The 23,828-nt window shown below is 39.1% G+C and overlaps 1 pseudogene; it reads right to left on the bottom strand.

The window, feature by feature from the left end:
* Positions 1 to 10,731: 10,731 nt before the first annotated feature.
* LOC121143348 lies at positions 10,732 to 13,688 on the bottom strand (annotated as a pseudogene).
* Positions 13,689 to 23,828: the final 10,140 nt, after the last annotated feature.

Raw genomic sequence — 23,828 nt, 5'->3', positions numbered from 1 at the left:
CCCAAGAAGGCCCCACCTCCTAATAGTGTCACTCCCTTTGGGATCTATTTTCTTTCAAACCACCACATTCCACTCTATGGCCCCCAAAGGCTTGTAGTCTTGTCATAATGCAAAAATGCATTCAGTCGAACTTCAAAAATCCCCACAGTCTATACAGTCTCAAACTTATTTAAAAGACTAAAGTTCCATCTGTTCAAGTATGTTCATAGCAGCATTATATGTAACAGCCAAAACCTGGAAGCAACCTAGATGCCCCTCAACTGAAGAGTGGATAGAGAAAATGTGGTACATTTACACAATGGAGTACTACTCAGCTGAAAAAAGAAAATGGAATCTTGAAAATTTCAGGCAAATGGATGGCACTTGAAGAAACCATTCTGAGTGAGGTAACTCAGTCATAAAAAGAGAAACATGGTATGTACTCACTCATATATGGCTTTTAGACATGGAGCAGGGACTTGCCAGCCTACAATTCCACTGCCAGAGAGTCTGGAAAACAGGTAGGACTGTAAGAAAGATATGCATAGTACCCTGCAGCAGGGGAATGGGGCAGGATCTCCTGGGGAAATTGGGAACATGGGGAGAGGAGGGGAGAAGGAGCTGGGAGAAAGAGATGGGGAGAAGAGGAGGGGAGAGGAGGACATGGAGGAGGAGGACGGTTGAGTCAGGGTAAGAATCGAGGAGAGCAGGATGAGAGATACCATAATAGAGGGAGCCATTATAGGTTTGAGGAGAGATCTGGCACTAATGAGATTTACAGAGATCTACAAGGATGACACCAACTTGCATCAAGGCTACCTTAAATGCCCTCCTCTGATAATGAGATTGATGACCTTCTTATATGCCATCCTAGAGCCTTTATCTAGTTGTGGATGGAAGCAGAGGCAGACACCCACAGCTAAACACTAAACTGAACTCTTGGAACCCAGTTGCAGAGAGGGAGGAATGATAAGCAAAGGGGTCAAGACCAGGCTGTTGAAATCCACAGAGACAGCTGACCTGAACAAGGGGGATCTCATGGACCCCAGACTGATGACTGAGAGGCCAGCATGGGACTGATACAGACCCCCTGAATGTGGGTGTCAATGAGGAGGACTCTGCAATGCATGGGACCTCAGGTAGTAGATCAGTATTTATCCCTGGCATATGAGTGGGCTTGGGGAACCCATTCCACATGGAGGGATGCTCTCTCAGTCAGCACACATAGGGGAGGGCCTAGGCCCTGCCTGGGATGATATGACAGACTTTAGAGATCACTGGGGAGTGGAGGGGGTGGGGTGGGAGGTTTGGGGGGTTGATAGGGGACAGGGGAGGGAGAGGGACCTTGGATTGACATGTGAGGCAAGCTTGTTTCTAATTTAAATAAAAAATAAAAGACTAAAGTTGAAAGTCTCTTCTGAGATTCATACAATCTTATAACTGTAATCCCCTGTAAAATCAAAATCAAAAGCAGATAACATACTTCCAACATATAATGACATAGGGTATATGTTAGCATTCCAAAGCATAGGGAAGGGAGCATAGTGAGGAAACACTGGTTCAAGCAAGACAGAAAACAATCTGGGCAAACTCCAAACTCTGCATCTCCATGTCCTATGTCAAAGCGCTCTTCAGTTCTCCATCATCTTTCAACTTTGTTAACAGCAACAACTGCTTCCACTCCCTGTTAGCAGCTCTTCTCAGGAGCCATCTCACAGCTTCATCATCTCCAACTCTTGGGATCACCAAGGCAGTGCAGGCTTCACCTGCACAGTTTCATGCAATGCCTCTCTAGGCCTCCATTCAGGGACAACCCTGACACATGCCTGACCTCTGCAGCTTTCCTTGGTCACAAAGGAAGGCCAGAGGGCCACATGTACTCCAACAAGGGGTCACATCTCCTAATTGTGCCACTTCCCTGGGTGGGGGGGCTATTTTCTTTCAAACCACCCTACTAAGTAGAGAGCATTAAGTTGAGGGACTGGTCACAAAGGCATTGAAGATGTGAGGGAACAAAAAAAATTGTAGTATCCCACAATGAGGACTGCAGAGGAAGTCATTGTCCCTGAGATCAGGGGAAGCCAGAACACCCAGTGTTGTCACTAGAACGAGAACATGGCATAGAGGTCACATTTGTGTCTACCAGGCCTCTCAGGGGCTCGGGATTAGACCGATATACAGTGTAGCTGGTGCTCACATCTGCAAGATGCTTCCTGCCGTGATTTAAATGCCAAAGAAGGGTCTGACCCAGAAGCAATGTGGATTGTTTAGGAGTGTGGCTTAGCCCAGATGGCCATTTCTGAGTCTGGGAAGGAGCTTGTTGCTGTCCACTGCTGATGAAGGAGCTCATCTGTGGTGGGAGGCAGAAAACATGTTTCTTGTCTTCCAGCCCTCTTTCTAATTTACTGTTTGTGCAGAATTCAATCAGAACCTGAAATCTGTTCTTGCAGTATCCCAACCTAATTATGATCAAGCAGAGAGGAGCAGGGCAGGAAGCTGGATGAACACAAGAGTGTATATCTGCCTATGGCCTCCATGGGAGGAACTGGAGGCCTTGAACTCTTGTCTCCACAATACTACTTTATTATAGTTATTCTCTCCTTATCCTTCTCAGCCAAAAATATAGCATTTAAGCCAACATATTTAACTAGTTTCTATTTGGACTGAGGAGTTTCACTTTTTAGTGTCTATTTAATTGTTTGAGGTAGAATGTCAATCAGGCTGGCCTCAACTGCCATGTACGAAGAATGACCTTAATCATCAATAGCTATGTCCCATCTCCTGCTGGGATTGCAGGTATGAGCCACCAGACCCTGTTTATGAATTTGGCTTTTTAAACATTTGCAAATGAAAGGAACCTTCAGTTGTCTACTGGTTTTATAGGAGTCAGTTTTGAGAGGTCATCTCTATTTTTTCTTCTTTGTTCACTTGTTTTTCTTAAAGAGTCTCTTAATACCTTGGGAGAGGTATTTTTAAAACTAGTTCTGGAACTAAGAGGGGCAGCTATTCTTTTCTGAGAAACAGGACAGTTTTCTGAGAGTTCAAGCACTCTTGATTCTTTCTACTTTTACATCCTCATTTTATATTTTTAATATCTTTAATGGGTTTTGAGTGCCACACTGTAAATTTCCTGTATTTATGCACACAGTTTGACATACAGCTACAACTATTAAACCATTATATGATCAAGATATAGGCATAGCTATTGTTCCTGAGGGTTCACTGATACATTTAGTCCTATGGCTACATTTGTAGGCAGCTGCTAACCTGTTTTCCATCACTATAGAGTCACACAGTAATCTGGACTCAGAGAAAACTAGTTGCCAACCTGTATACCCATCCTCACCTAAAGATCCATTTTTATCCATACACTCATGGAGATCAAATATATCCCATCAGAATTTGTATATTGAAATTAATTCCCAAGGTGGTAGTACTTAAAATTAGGCATTTGTGAGACAGTGAGGTGATGGAGGCTTAGGTCCCAGGGGTAGTGATAGTTCTAGAAAGATAGTTGCCCTTGCCAATTTTAAGGACACTGACCATGGAACATGAATCTAGCTCTCTCCAGACCCAGTCATCTTCCATTGTCTTGTCCTTGGACTTACGAGCCTTCAGAGTGGGAGAAACAATGTTTGCTTATAAGCCACCCTGGTAAAGTCTCACAGTCTAAATGGACAAAGACATTGCCCCTTTCCTTTTACATGAACCTTGATCTATATTAGAAATGGCCACGAAGTCTCTAAAGGACTTCTCCAAAGCCTTTTGTGCAGCTAAGTATTGCTATGTGCTTAAGTTCCTCGCAATTGCCTACATCATCACATAATTTCCTTCTCTTTATTCACTGGCAAGGAGAAGTGTTGTCGGAATCTTCTGGAAAGATGCTTAAAGGAGGCCAACTTAACTGTGAAAGGGTCTTTTTCCTTTTCTTAGTCTTTCCCTGCTGTGTGTAATCTTCCTGTAATAGCTGGGGTTGGACTGCAAGGTTACTTTAAATTGAAGCTTTTACTGACTTTGTGAGCAGAGAGACAGGCCTGCATCTCTGATACCACTGAGAAGCATCTGCTCCCATTCTGTAACTTTCCTATCTGGACCTCTTTTATGTGAGAGTGTCATTAATTTATTGTTTGCTTAAATAGCTCTCATTTTCTTTATTTTTACATGCAATTGACTGTGTCCTAATAGAAATATCCATGTTTCTATTTTGAGCATTCTTGAAGGAATCCCACAAGTGCCCTCTGCTCTTATTTCCATTTGCATTAGCTACCTGACATAGATCCTCTTTTACTCAGTTAATTTTACTTATCTGCAACAGGGGATTGGTCACTTTGCTGTGGTGAAGCCAATGTCCTAAAAAAATAGTGAGCAAGTTATTAGAGGTGCCTTGATCCCCCAGACTCTGGCACAGAAATTTCTCTAATGGAATAGACTTATTTTTGTGGAGGTAACCCCTTCCTTACTTGGTGGAGTTTTGGGAGCCATAGTGCCTTCACAATATTCAAAGTGAGCAGGGAAAATTTACCAGCCAATCTTTCCTACATGCTAAGAAAAGAAGGAAATAAAAATCTCTAGACCTCCATGAAGATGGTGTAAGGAAGTCCATGAACACTCGAATAAAGAATAACAGATATTTATTTGGGGAACACTCACACAATGAAGGTAAGTGACAAACACAAGTCTTCTGCCCCTGGTGGTGTAGGATGCTGTGATGCAGGATGCTCAGGTCACAGCTCAAGAGAGAAAGAGAGAGAACACATGTAAGAACTATCCTTTTCCTTATAAGGGATTACATCTATACACTGAAGCCCCATCCTAAGGCCAGGATCTCAAATCTATTGTCGGAACAGGAGGCCACTACACTTTCCCTTTTTGTCTAAATAAGTGCATTGTATACAAAAGCTATATACAGTGATAACTGATACCAAGAACAGTCAAGAAGAAAGAAAGGTAAACACACAGAAATTTAGACCCTACAACCATCAAGAACAACATGATGCATGAAACACATACTAATGTCCAGGCCAAGGGTAAATGGCATATTACAGAGTTTACTCAAACAGTTGTTCTATCCTGGTAAGTCCAAGTCTTGTACCCGTATGTTCTAGCTAAGATAAGAGAGGGTACCAGCTGAGATTGTCTAGTCTTCAACCTCATCAAAGACCTGAGAAGGAAAATAACATTACTTGGGTAAGCAGCAAGTGCAAGCAGCCAACTTCCTAAAGGTGCAAGAAAGGACAGAAACAGTTGGCTACCTGGACAGTTACCCAAAGTCTCACAAGGCAACCAATTTTGGATAAGGCATAGACTATCTGAAAGACCATTTTCAGAAACAAGAAAGACTGTCTTGGCAAGTTTCAGAAGTCTCTTATTGCTCATATACTGCTTGTCCAGTTGTGACAGCATGTCCACTGTCAGCAGTCAAAGCAAGGACAGTTCTTTGCCCAATAGGCCAGTTTTGCCAAGAAGAAAACAAACTCAAATTGGAGGGTCCCCGGTGCCCATAATTCTCTCAGGAAGAGCTTGGTGATGCCAGGAGCAATTGTGTCTCATGTCAATGGAGTTCTAAATTATTAAAACATTTAGATGACATGTTCTGTAGGGCTTTGAAATGTTTGAGGATTAAATATGTATCTCTAGTCATTTAGAGAACCTGGCTAATATAACTAGGTATGAGAAGCATGGGTGACTATAACCTGTAATTCTCACAAACATATGTTGCTTACTGACTGAAGCTTCCAATATAAAAATAAACAATCTTTAAACAGATGTGCAGCATGAGGACAATGACCTCAAAAGTGTAACTACAAAATACATATGTAAATATTTTGATCAGAGATAGAACTGTATAGTGCAAAATGAGAAAACATCCTTAAATTGTATCAATATACAAAATATCTTAAGCATGTATACAAACATATATACAGACAATATGATAAAAATAACTTTACATTTGTGTGCAAAAACATTGTAAACAGAAAGAGGAACCTATACAATATGACAAATATAATTTCAAATTTGTAACAGCATACAAATTATCTAAGACAAGAATACAAATTTAATTTTACATAAGTATCAATATACAAGAATCTAGATCAATGTAAATTGTCTATAGCTAATAGTTGCTAAAATAGTTCACAAGAAGATATATTAATCCACCTACATCCCATCCTATCTATTCACCTTTATTCGTTTTCAAAAGAGATTCTGAGTCTGAACTTCAGAATCCACCCCAATACTATGCAAGTTATAATCAACTCCAAACAGGTGACAATTATCCATAACCTTGAGAAAAACCAAAACCCCATCCATTCCACCTATTGGGAAAGGGGGTATCATTTTCTAGGAATTATTTCCAGCTTCCTTGGGGTGATGTTTTTCTCTATGGGATCCTGTAAGGAAAACTAAGACAATGGTTAAATCTCAAGAGGGCCAGCTGTAATATATGTAGTTGGTCTCTGAGTAGCAGGTGAGGCATATCTGATGTGAAACTGTAGCCAGAATATTGTAAGATGATGGACCATCTTAGCTAGCAAATCTGGAATTGTCTCGAGCAGTTTTATTCCAAAACTGGTCCTTGAGTGGTGTTTAATAGTTCCATTACATTATATGAACCAACCGAAATCAATGTTGTGTGGCTACATATTCTTTCTGGAGACTTCAGAGGTTGATGTTAGGAAATTTTATTGTTCACTGTGGAATATTTAAACATTAACATCAAAATGGAAAGTTTAAATTTTATAAATATACGGACAAGGAAAGGTACCAATAAAGATGAAAATAAGTATGGGGAGATAACAGAGTTTTGACAATAATAGTCCCTAGATTTTTGGTTTTCTTCTATCTCAAACAAGGTGGCTCTACTGACCTGAGACAGACACTCTGAAATTTTCTTTTAACAGCATGCTTGGATATAGGGAAGGAGAGAACTCCACAGTCAGCTTTGATTTCTAAGTGAGTCGTGACTACCACTATACTGGCAAGCAAGAAGGTATAGGTGTTTAGGTAGTGAGACTTTATCATGTATTACTTATTGGTAGCATAAGTCAGATTCTTCTTTGCTTGGTGATTCTTTCTGGATGACTATCCTTTCTTCTTTTGGCAGAAAGATGTCCAATGTCTTCCGGCTTCTTGAAGATGGGTATTTCTGTTTTCCTGCAAAGGCAAGAACACAACTCTGCCCCGACCTTTGGGAGTTTTCCTTACAACTTGTAGTATTGTTACATTGGTTGCTGAGCTATCATTTTCCTTCATCAAGAGTTTTCTTCTGTTCAAACTGAGTATTAATTAGCTTTGATGGTATCCATAGCTTTTCTTCTCCTGTGGAGACATAAGTGAAATACCTTCCCCAATGTAGCACATATCTTGGTTTCCATTCTGAGATCATCACATCCTTGAAGTACACCTCTGACTTAGCTCAGAAGTTTTTCTATTGTCCAATGTTCTTCTACAGTTGTTATGCTTTTTTCATTAGCATTAAGAAATTTCAAGGTTAGTAAGGCATTATTCAATCTGTTTTTGTGGGTCTTGGTTCCCCCTACCTGTTTATAAAGCATTTCGTTTAAGGTCTGATTAAATCTCTCAACAACTACTTGTCCTGTAGGGTTGTGTGGCATACCTGTAGTATACTTTGTGTTATAATATTTTACAAAAAGTTCATCTTATTAGAGGCATATGCTGGAACATTGCCAGTTTTGATTTGTGCACGTATACCCATGATAGCTATTACTTCTCACCCCTGTGTTATTACAGAATAAGTTTTTTTCAAAGCTCAAGGCAGTTGCCCATTGGAATCCTGAAAATGTGTCTGCTGTATGGTGTACATATTTTAATTTTTCAAATTCTGCAAAATGAAATATCTATTTGCTAAATTTCATTTCATTTTTTTTTTTTTGGTTTTACAAGACAGGGTTTCTCTGTATAGTTTTCCAGGCTGTCGGTCCAGCCTAGCCTCGAACTCACAAAGATCAACCTGCCTCTGCCTCCCAAGTGCTGGGATAAAAGGCATGCGCCACCACCGCCCAGCACTAAATTTCATTTCTATGCATACCTTTAGTGTTACTTCCTACAGGTACAGGAAAAAGTAGGACTTTCGTTTAATGATTTCCTTTGCTTGTTCCCAAGGGATGGAAAAATCCTTTTTTAAACCTTTGCTATTCACATGGTGTTTGTTTTGTGAAATTCTGAAGCCTCCATTATACTTCCTATTAATAATCAACCAATTTCCTCATTCTGCTAGAGGACCTGGCAGATCTATATGGGATCTAATGTCTGATGTGTGTATGTATGTACGTATGTATGTATGTATGTATGTATGTATGTATGTATGATGATTAATATTCCTGATTATTTCCTGTAATTGTATGAATAACAAAGTTAATTCCTGTATCATAAGGAATAAATTCATCTGTTTCAATGTGTAAGACAATTCTCTCTGCATATTAAGAGTCAGTAACTGTATTGAGAGGTTCTGTAAAGTCCGTAAGTACCATTAGAATGGTATTATAAGGGTTTTGAACCACTTTAATTGTGTCTCCTGAATTATATCCTGCTTTACCTGAATTGTTTGTATCAGTGTAGAATGAAGAGACTCCAAAGATTGGTATTTTCATTACAATGCATGGAAGTATCCAAATGTTTTATTAAAATGAATTTTATTCCCTCACTTTTGTGATAATTGTTGCTAATCTTTCCTAAAAATTACTGCAAACTCTTTGCCAATATTTATTATTTTCACATAAAGAGGAAAGATTTCTCATTATGCAAAGGTACTCTAATTTCTGCTGGGTCCATTCCTGTCAGTTGACAAAGTCTTAATTTTCTTTTTAAAATCAAATCAGAAATATTTCTTATATATATTTTAAATTTCTTATTCTGCTTCTGTGGTAGAAATATCCATTCCAATATAATATCTTCCCTCCCCATCAAAATCCCTGAAAGGTATTCCCTTGAGGGTAACATAACCAGAATACAGTTAAACTTTGGATTCATGTGATCCACATGTGCTTCTTGTATTTTTTCTACCAAATCAAGTTTCTTTTAAGCTTCAGCTGATAATACTCTTGAACTATTTAAGTTCTTTTCCCAATTTAGGGTCTTTTTTTTCAAGACCGGGTTTGTCTGTGACTTTGGAGGCTGTTCTGGAACTAGCTATTGTAGACTAGGCTGGCTTCGAACTCACAGAGAACTGTCTGTCTCTGCCTCCTGAGTGCTGAGATTAAAGGTGTGCACCACCACTGCCTGGCATGAGTCTTTTTAAAAGTATTCAGATCATATCCTTCAACTCCAATAATGATCTGTAGCTAGGAAATCTCTCCTAGTATTTTTTTAGATCATTAAGAGTCTGATTTGATCTCTCCTGATCTGTACTTTCTTTAGTGTAATTTTCTATAGACTTGTTTTGTATCCTAAGTAATTAATAGAATTTCCTCTCTGTATTTTTTTAGGAACAATTTGTAATCCCCAGTGAAGTAAAACTTTCTTTACCTCCTCGAACATTTTTTGTAACATCTCTTTTTTTAAATTTTTTTTTATATTTTATTTTCCAGTTTAAATTTAGATAAGAAACAAGGTTGCTTCACAAGTCAGTTCCAGGTCCCTCTCCCTTTCCCTCCCCTCCTCCCGTGTCCTCCCCCTAACCCCCCTCCCCCCGTTATCCCCTCATTCCCCCAGGGAGGGTGAGGCCCTCCATGGGGGTGTCCATAGTCTGTCATTTGTTTTTGAATCAGCCAATAAAATGTCATCCATATAATGGCAAATTATATATTGGGGAAACCATTCAGGAGTTATTTCCAATGGTTTTTGCACAATATAGTGGCACAAAGTGAGGCTCTTTAATGTTCCCTGTGGGAAGATGTTCCATTAATATTTCTTGGCAGCCTGAAAATTATTTTAGGTAGGCACCATAAAGGCAAATTTTCCCCTATCTTTTTCTTGTAAAGGTATAGTAAAGAAAAAGTCTTTTAAGTCAATAACTGTAAGTCATTCTTTGGCTATCATAGAAGGCAAGGGCATTCCAGGCCATAGAGAGCCCATTGGCTAAATTACTTTATTAATGGCTCTCAGGTTTGTAAGCATTCTCCATTTTCCAGGTTTCTTTTTAATAACAAATAGAGAAAAATTCCAAGGGCTGGTTGATTCTTCATTATGTGCAGCCTTTTGCTTTTTCTGAACCACCTGTTCTAGAGCTTTAGCTTCTCTGAAGTCAAGGGCCATTGCCCCACCCATACACATTTGTTGATTAGCCATTTTTTCTTAATCATGTTAGTAAAATGCCAATCTTTTATTAGCCATTGCTTTCAGTCATCTTTTGGCCCTAAATACACATTGAATGTCATGTATCATGCTAATAACACTATATCAAAATATCAAACATAATTTTAATAATACCAATTAAATGCTACAGCTTTAATGTAAGTAAAAAATGAATCCTCACAAAATTTTAATGCCAGAATAAATATTTCAGAAATGCATAGCCTTAAAAGTTAATACATATTTAAAAATCTTTCTTTAAAATGGAAGACAGATTCAGTGAATAATGAACAGAATAATGGTGACATTTATACTTTGGTTTAGTTAAAAGTTCCCTTGGGTAGGTCAGCTAAACACAATATAATAGCTAAAACTTTCATTAGTGTAATAATTATGTGAACCACAAAATAATTTCCAGAGGAACAGAAAACACTTTCAAATAATAATACAGCATCTTTTAGTTTGAATGTTGAGAAATGCAAATATGAATAAGAAAAATAATTTTTATATATGTTCCTTTGGTTCACTAACTCTCGTTCTTTTTGTCACCGATTCTTCACTAGAAGATTCTGAGAAATGAAGGACTGTTTTCACTGGCTGACTAAGACTTCTCTTTGATTTTCTTTAGAAGTTTGTCCTTGTTGACTTCCATTTGCCATTTTACTCTGAAAGATTTTTCCACTTAATGTTTTGCTTTCAGACACATCAAGTACAGATGTTGTACTAACTGTTCAACACAACAATGAGAAATTGAAGGACTTGGGTTTTTTTGAACTGCATAGTGTCTTCTCTCTTACAATCTAAATTTGGTTCTTTAATTTCAGAAGCTCCCAAGTTTTCTTTCTGTTCATCTATTTTTAGCTTTAATGTCAAAATCATTATGATTTTCACCTTCTCCATCATCCTTGTCCATTAGACTTTTTTGAAATGGTATTTTTGATTGTTTTGGTGTTAATATGGTTGAATCGATATTTTCCATTCTGTGTTTCTCAGAAAAGGTGTTGGAACTTCTCCCACATTTTAGTATGTAAGGTTGCTATCAATCAAATATTACTCCTTCACAATCACCATCCTTAAAACCCGGAGGTTGGTAATCTGGGGGCGAAACTTCATCATAGTAAAAATGTTTCATGGTCAAACAAATATCATTGCATAAAGGTCCTAGATTTTGCATTAGGACATAAATCTTCCCAATGAGGAAAATACTTGCTTTCTTGGTGTAAGCAGATGTTGCACTAGATCTATTGTTTTGATTTTTGCTTATAAAGTCCATGGTTGGGACATTTTTTGTGTACTTGAACTTTTTTTTTTTGGTTTTACGAGACAGGGTTTCTCTGCATTGTTTTGGAGGCTGTCGGTCTAGCCCAGCCTCGAACTCACAGAGATCTGCCTGCCTCTGCCTCCCGAGTGCTGGGATTAAAGGCGTGCACCACCACCGCCTAGCTGTGTACTTGAACTTAAACTGGTAACATTCTGAAATTGTCTGAGGATCTTCTGGATTGGTGTATATGGCTAGAATGATGATCCTTAGATATTTCTTCTGTAAATCATCCTAGCATACTAGCATCCACTTCACTAGCTTTGAAGAACCTGGGCAGTTTTTATCTTCATTCAGAATTTTGACACAAAGGTCATCCTGATATCTTGTCCCATAAACATGTTCTGGAAATATCCCTCTCAAATAGGTGATGCAGGATACTGAAACTGCCACGAGCCTCTTTGCAAACATCAAAGACTGGTGCTCAGTTGATATCTTATTGGGAAATATTAATGCACTCATGGAAGCCATCCTCCACATCTGCATAGTGGCCGTATCCCAAGAACATGTTTTGCAATGCCTGAGAGATGTGAGCAACAGCAACAGGAAGCCTGGGTAGACATTTTAAGAGTAGGGCTTTTGTTTTTACTGTGAGTTTGACACTAGATGTATTCTGCTTTTGTACCACCTTGATGGTTGGCGTCTTTTTAATATCGTGCCTTACAAAATTTTTCCATAAGCCTGAGTTGGTTTATGGTTCATTTATGATACTGGAGAAATGTTAATCTGGGTATTCCATTGCTGCAACAGATAACAACCTCATAGATTTACTGCTATATTACCCATATATGGCTTCAGCCCTCCAATTGTCCTTCTGGCCCTATACTCTCAAACCTATATTGTTCTTTGTTTTATCTCAGACAGGGTTCCAATCCCCAAGGACTAAACATCTACCTACCAAAGAGGCCAATTTGGATGCCAAGATTCTGGAGTGATAATGGTGACATCTATAACTGTGTCCAGTAATCCTTTAAGTATAATAGTATGTATTTGCACTCTTAGTTTTGGTCTTTGGTCATTTATGGAAGTCTGCCCAAACATCCATTTTCTGTTTCCTCCTTGATTTTTTTAGGTATTTTTTTCATTTTTTAAAATGTAAATTAGAAACAAATACTCTTCACATGTCAATGCCAGCTCTCCCTCCCTCCACTCCTCCCGTGCTCCCCACAAGCCCCTCAGCTCCCCACCCAATCACCACTCCACTCCACAGGGAGGGTAAGGCCCTCCATGTGGGATCTCCAAAGTCTGTCATATTACCAAGGGCAGGGCCTATGCCCTCCCCCATGTGTCCAGGCTGAGAGAGCATCCCTCCATGTGGAATGGGCTCTCAAAGTCCATTCATATGCCAGGGATAAAATCTGATCTAATACCTAAGGCCCCATAGATTGCCGAGGCCTCCTCACAGACACCCAAATTTAGGGGATCTGGATAAATCCCATGTTGGTCTCTCAACCATCAGTCTGGCGTCCAAGAGATCCCCCTTGTTCAGGTCAGCTGTTTCAATGGGTTTCACCAACTCATTCTTGAACCCTTTTCTCATCGTCCTCCCTCTCTGCCACTGGGTTCCAGGAGTTTAGTTCAGAGTTTAGCTGCGGGTGTCTGCCTCTGCTTCCATCAGCCACTGGATGAAGACTCTAGGATGTCATATAAGGTAGTCATCAATCTCATTATCGGAGAAGGGCATTTAAGGTAGTCTCTCCATTATTGCTTAGTTTGCCAGTTGGTGTCATCCTTGAAGATCTCTGGAACTCTCACTAGTGCCAGATTTATCCTCAAACCTATAATGGCTCCCTCTATTATGATATCTCTCATTCTGCTCTCTATTCTTCCCCTGACTCAACCTTCTTGATCCTCCATGTCCTCCTCTCCTCTTGTCTTCTCCCTCTCTCTTTCTCCCTGCTCCCTCTCCCTTCCTCCCATGCTCCCAATCTGCTCAGGAGATCCTGTCCCATTCCCCTTCTTAGGGGTACCATGAACATCTCTCTTAGGGTCCTCCCTGTTTCCCAAACTCTCTGATGGTGTTATTGTTGGCTGGTAATGCCTTTCTCTATGTCTAAAATCCATATATGAGTGAATGCATGCCATGTTTGTTTGTTTTTTTGTGACCAAGTTACCTGCTCAGGATGGTTTCTTCTAGTGTCATCCATTTACCTACAAGTTTCAAGATCCCGCTGGGTTTTTTTCTGCTGAGTATTACTTCATTGTGTAAAATGTACCACATTTTCTGTATCCACCCTTCAGTCGAGGAACATCTATGTTGCTTCCAGATTCCAGTTATTACAAATAATGCTGCTATGAACACAGTGGAACAGATGTCCTTGTTGTATGAATGCGCATCTTTTGGGTACCCAAGAGTGGAATTGTTAGATCTTGTCGTAGGCTGATTTCCATTTTTCTAAGGAATCTCCATACTGATTTCCAAAGTGACTGTACCTGTAGGTACCCTTACCAGCAGTGGAGGAGTATTTCCCTTTTTCCACATCCTCTCCAGCATAAACTGTCATTGGTGTTTTTGGTTTTAGCCATTCTTACAGGAGTAAGATGGTATCTAAAAGTTGGTTTGATTTGCATTTCCCTCATTGCTAAGGATGTTGAGCACTTTCTTAAGTGTCTATCAGCCAATTTAGACTCCTCTATTGAGAATTATCTATTTAGTTCTGTACCTCACTTTTTGATTGAATCTTTGGTGTTTTGGAGAGTTACTTCTTGAATTCTTTGTAAATTTTAGAGATCAGCCCTCTGTCAGATGAAGGGTTAATGAATATCTTTTCCCATTCTGTAGGCTGCCTTTAGGTCTTGTTGACTATGTCCTTTGACTTACAGAAGCTTCTCAGTTTCAGGAGGTCCCATGTATTAATTGTTGACCTTAGTATCTGTGCTTCTGGAGTTATGTACCAATTCATTCAAGGGTACCTCCCACTTTCTCTTCTAAGAGGTTTACTGTGGCTACATTTATGTTGAGGTCTTTGATCCTTTTGGACTTAAACTTTGTGCATGGCGATAGACATGGATCTATCTGCAGTCTTCTACATGCCAGCATCCAATTTTGCCAGCCCCATTTGCTGAAGATGTTTTCTTTTTTCCATTGTATAATTTTAGATTCTTTTTCAAAAATCAAGTGTTCATAGGTGTGTGTGTTAATATCAGGGTTTTCAATTCGATTCCATTGGTCTGTCTATTTTCATGTGTATAGCAAGCTATTTTCAGGACTATAACTCTATAATAGAGCTTGAAGTCAGGAATGGTGATGCCTCTGGAATTTCCTGTGTTGTACCGGGTTGTTTTGGCTATCTTGGGTCTTTTGTTTTTTCCATAATGTTGATTATTGTTCTTTCATGGTCTGTGAAGAATTGTGCTGGTATTTTGATGGGAATTGCATTGAATCTGTAGATTGCTTTTGGCAAGATACTATGTTTATTCTACCTATCCATGAGCATGGGAGATCTTTCCAGTTTCTGGTATCTTCTTTCATCTCTTTCCTTAAAGGCTCAAAGTTCTTCTTATGCAGGTCTTTCACTTATTTGGTTAGGGATACTCCAAGATATTTTATGTTGTTTGTGGTTATTGTAAAGAGGGATCTTTCTCTGATTTCTTTCTTAACACATTTATTGTCTGTATATATGAGGGCTACTGATTTTTTTTGAGTTAATGCTGTGTCCTGCCACTTTGCTGAAGGTGTTCATCAGCTGTAGGAGTTCCCATGTAGAGTTTTTTGGATCACTTATGTAAACTATCATATCATCTCTAAATAGTGAAAGTTTGACCTCTTCCTTTCCGATTTGTATCCCTTTGATCTCATTTTGTTGTCTTACTGCTCTAGCTAGAAACTCAAGTACAATATTGAAGAGGTATGGAGAGACTGAACAGCCTTGTCTTGTTCCTGATTTTAGAGGAAGCACATTGAGGTGTTCTCTGCTTAGTTTGAATTTGACTGTTGGTTTACTATATATTGCTTTCATTATGTTCAGGTATGTTCCTGTTATTCCTGATCTCTCCAGGACCTTTATCACGAAGGGGTGTTGGATTATGTCAAAGGCTTTTCAGCATCTAGTGAGATGATCATGTGGTTTTTCTTTCCCAGTTTGTTTATATGGTGGATTACATTGATAGATTTTCATATGTTGAACCATCCCTGGATCCCTGGGATGAAGCCTACTTGATCATGGTGGATGATTTTTCTGATGTGTTCTTGGATCCGATTTGCCAGTAGTTTGTTGAGTATTTTTTACATCAATGTTTATGAGTGATATTGGTCTGTAGTTCTCTTCTTAGTTGTGTCTTTGTGTGGCTTAGGTCCTAAGGTAATTGTAGCCTTGTAAATAACTTTGGCAATAAACCTTATGCTTCTATCGTGTGGAACACTTTGAGGAGTATTGGTATTAGCTCATCTTTGAATTTCTGGTAAAATTCTGCACTGAAGCCATCTGTGCCTGGGCATTTTTAGTTGGGAGACTTTTGATGACTGCGTCTGTTTCATTAGTGGTTGTAGGTCTGTTTAAATTGCTTATATGTTCTTGATTTCATTTTGGCAAGTGATAGCTATCCAGAAAATTGCTCATTTCCTTTAATTTTTGAATTTTGTGTAGTACCGTTTTTCAAAGTATGACCTAAGGTTCTCTGGATTTCCTCATTGTCTGCTGTTATGTCCCTGTTTCCATACCTGATTTTGTTAATTTGCATATTCTCTCTCTGCCTTTTGGTAGTTTGGATAAGCTTTATCTATTTTGTTTATTTCTGGAAGAACCAACTTTTTGTTACATTGATTCTTTGTATTGTTTTCTTTGTTTTGACTTTATGAATTTCAGTCCTCAGTTTGATTATTTCCTGGGGTTTACTCCTCTGGGATGAGTTTGTTCTTTTTGTTCTAGATCTTCCAGTTGTGTTGTTAATTCTCTATTGTGACTATTCTCCAGTTTCTTCACATAAGCACTTAGTGCTATGAACTTCCTATTAGCACTGCTTTGAAAGTGTCCCATAAGTTTGGGTATGTTGTGTCTTCATTTTATTTGAATTTTAGGAAGTCTTTAATTTCTTTTTTTATTTTTTTCCTTGACCCAGGAATTGTGCAAATGCCCATTATTCAATTCCCATGTATTTGTAGGGTTTCTGCAATTTGTGTTGCTGTTGAATTTTAACTTTAAATCATGGAGATCCAATAAGTTACAGGGGGTTATTCCATTTTTTAAATATCTGTTGAGGTTTCCCATGTTGCTTATTATGCTGTCGATTTTTGAGAAGGTTCCATGTGGTGCTGAGAAGAAGGTATATTCTTTTGTGTTTGGATGGAATGTTCTATAGGTGTCTGTCAAACCCAATTGGGTCATAACTTCTGTTAGTTCCTTTGTTTCTTTCTTAATTTTCTGTCTCGTGGTCATGTCTAGTGGTGAGAGTGGGGTGTTGAAGTCTCCCACTATAAGTGTGTGAGGTCTTATTTGAGATTTGAATTTTAGTAATGTTTCTTTTATGAATGTGGGTATCTTTGTATTTGGAGCATAGATGTTCAGAATTGAGATTTCTTCCTAATGAGGTTTTCCTGTGATGAATTTGAAATGACCTTCTTCATCTCTTTTAATTGGCTTTAGTTTTAAATTTGTTGGATACTAGGATGTCTACACCAGCTTTTTTCTTGGGTCCATTTGAATGGAAAATCTTATCCCAAACCTTAACTCTGAGGTAATGTCTGTCTTTGAAGTTGAGGTGTGTTTCTTGTATGCAGCAGAAGGATGGATTTTGTCTTCATATCCATTCTGCTAGCCTGCGTTATTTCATAGGCAAATTAAGACCATTAATATTGAGGGAAATTAAGGACCATTGACTGTTAATTCTTGTTTGTTTTTGATTTGTTGTTGCTTGTGGTATTGTTTGTTGATTTACTCTGTTTTTGTTTTGGCATTTGATAAAGTGGGATTATTTATTGCTTGTGTTTTTGTGAGTGTAGTTAACTTCCCGAGGTTGGGTTTTCCTTTCAGTACGTTCTGTAGGGCTGGATTAATGGATATGTGTTGTTTTAATCTGGTTTTGCCATGGAATAACTTGTTTTCTCCATCTATAGTGATTGAAAGCATTCCTTGGTATAGTAGTCTGGACTGACATCCATGATCTCTTAGTATTGGTAGAATATCTATCCAGGACCTTCTGGCTTTCAGAGTTTCCATGGAGAAGTCGGGTGTGATTCTAATAGGTTTGCCTTTATATGTTACTTGGTCTTTTTCCTTTGCTGCTCTTAACCTTATTTCTTCATTCTGTATGTTTTGTGTTTTGATTATTATGTGGTGAGGGGACATCCTTTTGTGGTCCACTCTATTTGGTGTTCTGTAGGCTTCTTGTACCTTCATTGGCGTGTCTTTCTTTAGGTTGGGAAAGTTTCCTTTTATGATTTTGTTGAAAATGTTTTCTGCGCCTTTGAGTTGGGTTTCTTCATCTTCTTCTATACTTGTTTTCCTTAGGTTTGTCCTTTTCATGGCATTCCATATTTCCTAGATATTTTGTGTTAGGGATTTGTTGGACTTATGATTTACTTTGGTTGATGAATTTATTTCTCCTAGTGTATCAACACCTGAGGTTCTCTCTTTTATCTCTTGTATTCTGTTGGTTTCACTTGCAACTGTAGTTCCTGATCATTTGTCTACTTTTTCTTATTCCAACATTCCTTCAGACTGTGTTTTATTTTTTTTAATTGTCTGTATTTCAGCTTTCAAACCTTGCACTGTTTGAATTGTTTCTTGTACTTTTTGGTTTGTCTTTTCTTCCATTTATTTAAAGGATTTTCTCATTTTCTCTTTCAGAGTCTCTATCCTCTTCATGCAGTTGTTTTTTTTAAATTTTGGAGATCAACCCTCTGTCAGATGTGGGATTAGTGAATATTTTTTCCCATTCTGTGCGCTGCCTTTTTGTCTTGCTGACTGTGTCCTTTGCCTTATAGAAGCTTCTCAGTTTCAGTAGGTCCCATTTATTAATTGTTGATCTCACTATCTGTGCTACTGGTGTTATGTTCAGGAAGCTGTCTCCTGTACCAATTCGTTCAAGGGTACCACCCACTTTCTCTTCTAAGAGGTTCAGTGTGGCTGGATTTATGTTGAGGTCTTTGATCCATTTGGACTTAAGTTTTGTGCATGGCGATAAACATGGATCGATCCGCATTCTTCCACATGCCAGTCTCCAATTATGCCAGCACCATTTGTTGAAGCTGCTTTCTTTATTCCATTGTATATTTTTAGCTTCTTTGTCAAAGATCAGATGTTCGTACGTGTGTGGGTTAATACCCGGATTTTCAATTCGATTCCATTGGTCTACCTGTCTATTTTTGTGCCAATACCAAGCTGTTTTCAGGACTATAGCTCTATAATAGAGCTTGAGGTCAGGGATGGTGATGCCTCCGGACGTTGCCTTGTTGAACAGGGTTGTTCTGGCTATCCTGGGTCTTTTGTTTTTCCATACAAAATTGATTATTGTTCTTTCAAGGTCTGTGAAGAATTGTGCTGGGATTTTAGTGGGGATTGCATTGAATCTGTAGATTGCTTTTGGCAGGATTGCCATTTTTACTACATTGATCCTACCTATCCAAGAGCATGGGAGATCTTTCCATTTTCTGAGGGCTTCTTTAATTTCTTTCTTTAAAGATTCAAAGTTCTTACGATACAGGTCTTTCACTTTTTTGCTAAGCTCTCATTACCAGTCTATAAAGTCTATCATTTCTGTAAGTTCCTCCTTCTTAGGTATATCATCAAGCCATTTCTTTAAGGATGTGATATGGGTTATCAAGATGATAGCAACTATGGCTAAGAGTGTGTACATCCCAGGTAGGTCATATACCTCTTCTAAAATTCTTTCCTTAGTAGAAACAAAGAAGGTTTAAAATTCCTTCATAGTAATACGATCTGCCATTGGTGTGGACTACTTAATTTTATTTATTCATTTATCAGCTTAAATTGCAAAAATATTCAGTAAATTACCTCATATAAACCCCTGGAAGATAGAGCGATCTGGGTGCTTTCTGATTTGCTTGTTGACTTTAAGTTGTGATAGCTATGTTTGGCCAGCAGGTGTTACGTGTGCCACTGAAGCAAATCCAGGGACACTGAAACTCTGTTCTGACTTGTCTCAAATGTCTCCTGACCTATAGATTCCAAGCAACATTCAGCAAACTCAAATGGTAGTGCTGGGCAGAGCTTGAGAGAGGCGTGCGAGGGTGGGAGGAAAAACTGCAGCACTGGGAGTGAGGATGCTGGCCGGGCTGCTCCAGGGAAGTGAGGAAAAGCTGTGGCAGCCAGTGGCAGCTACTACAGGCCATGCATGTGGGGCCACCATGATCTGGAGCAGGCATGGAACTGTGCTCTGCTCCAGGAAATTGGGGATAAGCTGAAGCAGTGGTGGTGGCAGGCTGGGGAGGGAGCTGGTCACTTGGAGGAAGTGATGTCCAAAGGCTCTAAGTTCCATGAACACTGGTAGCCATAGCCTTCCCAAGTGGGCCATGGCAAGTACTGGGGGTCGGCATGTTGGGCACCAAGTGAAGGTGGGACATGTGTGTTTTGGCATGAATCCTTGAATTTCTCTTTCTCTCCTTCTTTTAATCTCTCTCTCTAACATAATATATCCTCTAACACCCCCCACACACCCATAATAAATAAAACTTTTAAAAGAGGACTATCTATGACACAGGTACTTTTTAAACACAGTGTAAGTGGTTTGCACTACATTGAGTGAGGTGTAAAAGTATGGTCTTCTGCCTTGGCCATCAGGCTCAGGATCCCTAGCCATTCTGGACTGCCATTGGTGGACTGTCTTCTGAGACCCCAGCCTTTATCTTCCTCTTTTGCTTTTCATAGTCTTGCTCTTATCAACAATCTCAGTCAAACTGAATGTGGTTTATTCCATAAAATATAAACTTAAGTGCTGTTATTTCAGGACACACTGATAATTAAGCTGCAGGCTTAAGTTGCAAGGACACAGATCATACCTATTTTGTTCTGTTAGTCAATGCTGCAGCCCTGGGATCTGGGCCCCTGAAGTTTGTGTAATATGATATTTTTCCTTCACAGCAATACCACTAGAGTCTACATGCTTCTGTAATTTCTGTCATATTATCCCAGTAGATTTTAGTGATAAGACAAAGGTGGGTGCTCTAAAAAGTGCTGTGGTTTAAGGAAAATGTCAGGCATGTTTACAAAGACTCGATGATCTTTTCCCAATTGTCAGTATTTTAAAAACATGGCGAATAGTTTACTTAAGTCACAAAGTTATCTGAACACTTTGGGATCTGTCTGTCTGTCTATATTTCACTTATATTTATCTTCAATTATATAAGGTCTTGTTTTAAAATCCACTTTCTAAAATCTTCATTGTTTTTCAACTGAGAATTTTTTATACAATTAAACTTATTTAAGTATTGAATTTGCCTTGTTTTTTTTTAAATAACATTTTCTACCCTAGAGGATGAAGGTATTTAACTTTTCTTGATTTTATTCAAACTCCCTTTCATTTCCTTCCCTTGGGAGCTCACATAACAGCTATAAAAAAAGAGAACACAGAATATTAATCTATTGATTTTGACACTGCAGTGAATGCCATGCCTGGGTATGAAATATCCCAACACAAGACGTGGCTTCTTCTGTGGTCACGTCCTGCACACAGCAAACACTTGGTATGTATGTATTTATTACATTAGTTTGAAAGCAAGAGATTCAACAAACAACTTCCTGAATTGTGCCCACCAAAGCCATGTTTATATAGCCTAGTTTGATCTAATGATTTAAAAAATCTAATTGATTAAACTCAGCATTTTATAGTAATAAAGGGACAATCTTTTGTTCATTTGATTCCTTGCACCTGAGTTTGTCACAAGGTGAGGTTTAAACTAGGGAAATAAAATGATGTCCAGTTGTTTGGCAATTAGTCAATGGCCTGCTTGTCACAGGTCTCCTCATACCTGTGAAGTTCTAAGGTCAGAGAAGGTCATGTCAGTTTCTGCAGTCTGGCACTTCACCCACACACAGTCTGTCTGAACAGTCCATGCCTATTGAATAAAGGATTGAAAGAGATAGGTTAGATGGCATGAGCTTGAACAGGGTACAAAACTGATTTCCAAGGTACTGATTGTTGTTGTTACTGCTATTTTGAGATAAGAACTTACCATGTAGCTCTGGCTGGCCAGGAACTTTCTATGTAGACCCAGCTAGCCTTATACTCGCAGACATCTGTCTGCCTCTGGCTCTTGAGAGCTGAGATTAAATGTGTGTACCATCAGATTTCTGGGGGTTCATGTTTATCTTTTTCATATGTTCATTCTAACTAGAGTGAGAGGAAATGGGTTTGCTTTACATTTCCCTGATAGGTAGTGATGTTTGGAAGTTTTGACATACTTGATATCCATTTGTTAATACTTGTGAGAAATGTTTGTTCTGGTTATGAGTTCATGGTGTGTATGCGTGTGTGTGTGTGTGTGTGTGTGTGTGTGTGTGTGTGTGTGTGTGCGCGCGTGCGCATGCATTTGCACTACCTCACCTAGCTTGTCTACCCTGGTGACCCTGCATGACCTCTTTTGTTTATTTCCTTTTGGTTTGGACTTGTCTTTTGCCTGCCGGTTTGGCTTAGACAGTGTTTTGATTCATGACTCTGGCCTCACCCTGGATGTCCTTTAGCCCCAGAATTTGTAGCCTGAAGATAAACCAGCTGTATGTCCCTATTAGGAGCTTGCCTATTTCTGGTGTTCAGGGACCGGCCTGAGGTAGCAGGGGAATTCAAGGTCACAGTTCTTTGTGGAAATGCTGACACACAGTCCTGGTGCCTGAGGGAGAAATATGCTTAGGTTTACGTTAGTCTATTTTTACACAGGTGTATATTCATGTGTATGGTTTCAGTGAGTTTTCTAGGAGGCAAATCTGTCATATCTTCAAATTTCTTGTAGAATCTTATTTTTAGTTACTGTGACAAAACACTTGTAGATGGTTAACTTTTTTATCATTTATGGAAATTTGAATTAGCATACCTGGTGTTAACTTTCACTATGATGTTTTTTGACAAAATTTGTTTTTGTTGACCCCTCCATTCTCCTATGTCCTTTTCTCTCCACACACTTCCTACCTCCCTCCTTTGTGCTTTCATGCACATGTGTCCCATCTCCGCTTCCTCAATGATTGCTTCTGCCCTCTCCTGTTCTCTTTTCTAATTTTGCAGCCTGTACCAATAATCATCTCCCATATCTCAGCATATGAGAAAGCACATGCAATTTTTGTCTTTCTCAGTCTAAGTTGCCTTGTTTAATACTCCCAGAGTCATCCATTTTCCTACAAATGCCATGATTTATATTTTCTTTCCAGATGAATAAATTAGTGATGTGTGGCATGGTAAGTGAGAGTGAAGAGGGCACTCTTTCACAACAAAATACTATCTGCGTGCTTTACTTAGGTTCCACATGAACTACATTATCTCTTCCAACAGTAGCCCTACCAGTTACTAGCCACTTCCCAAACTCTTCTAGAAATTTCCTTTTCCCTCTCTCTACTTTGACCCTATCTCCTTTCCTTCTTTTATCTTAACCTCTCTTCCTCCTTCCTTCCTTCCTTCCTTCCTTCCTGTTTTCTTAAACTATTTTTTGGTTTTGTGTGGCAGTATTGGAACTCACATCTGCTAGGCAGTGCTCTGTCACTGTCTCTGGGTCAATTTTGCCTCTTCCCCAGGCACATTGTGTAGTTCCTCAAACTGCAGGTGTGACTTTATTTGGGATTAAGGTATTTACAGAGGCAATTAAATTAAAATGTGGTCATTAGAGTATCCTCAAATCCAATGTAATGTCCTTATAGAATGAGGTGATGGGTTTATAAGGTAATGAACTGGAAAGCCAGGAGAATCTATAAAAGAGACAAGGGAATTTTTCTCCCAAGTAATCTCCCAAAGAAGGCAGACTTCCAAACTTCCTTCTGGGGATTATGCAGACAACTGTTACATCACTCTGCCACTGAGAGAAATCAGGACAGAAACTCAAGGCAGGAAGCTGGAGGCAGGAAATGAGGCAGATGACATGGAGGGATGCAGCTTACTTGCTTGCTCCTCATGGCTTGCTCAGTCTGCTTTTTTTTGTTTATGTAATATTTTTAATTTAATACTTTTCATTTTACGTACTAGCCCCAGTCTCCCGTCCCTTCCCCTCTCCTTTCCCCACCTCCACTCATCCTGCTCCCCCCCATCCACCCTTCAGAGGGCATAAGACCTCCCTTTAGGGTCAACAAAGTCTGGTATGCTAAGTTGAGGCAGGACCTAACCCCTCCCTCTTTCATCCAGTCTGAGC

This window comes from Mesocricetus auratus, unplaced genomic scaffold (assembly GCF_017639785.1).
Source record: "Mesocricetus auratus isolate SY011 unplaced genomic scaffold, BCM_Maur_2.0 Super-Scaffold_100011, whole genome shotgun sequence".
NCBI classification, from domain to species: domain Eukaryota; kingdom Metazoa; phylum Chordata; class Mammalia; order Rodentia; family Cricetidae; genus Mesocricetus; species Mesocricetus auratus.
The sequence above is the reverse complement of the archived record's forward strand: the minus strand, read 5'-3'. Positions and strand labels throughout refer to the sequence as shown.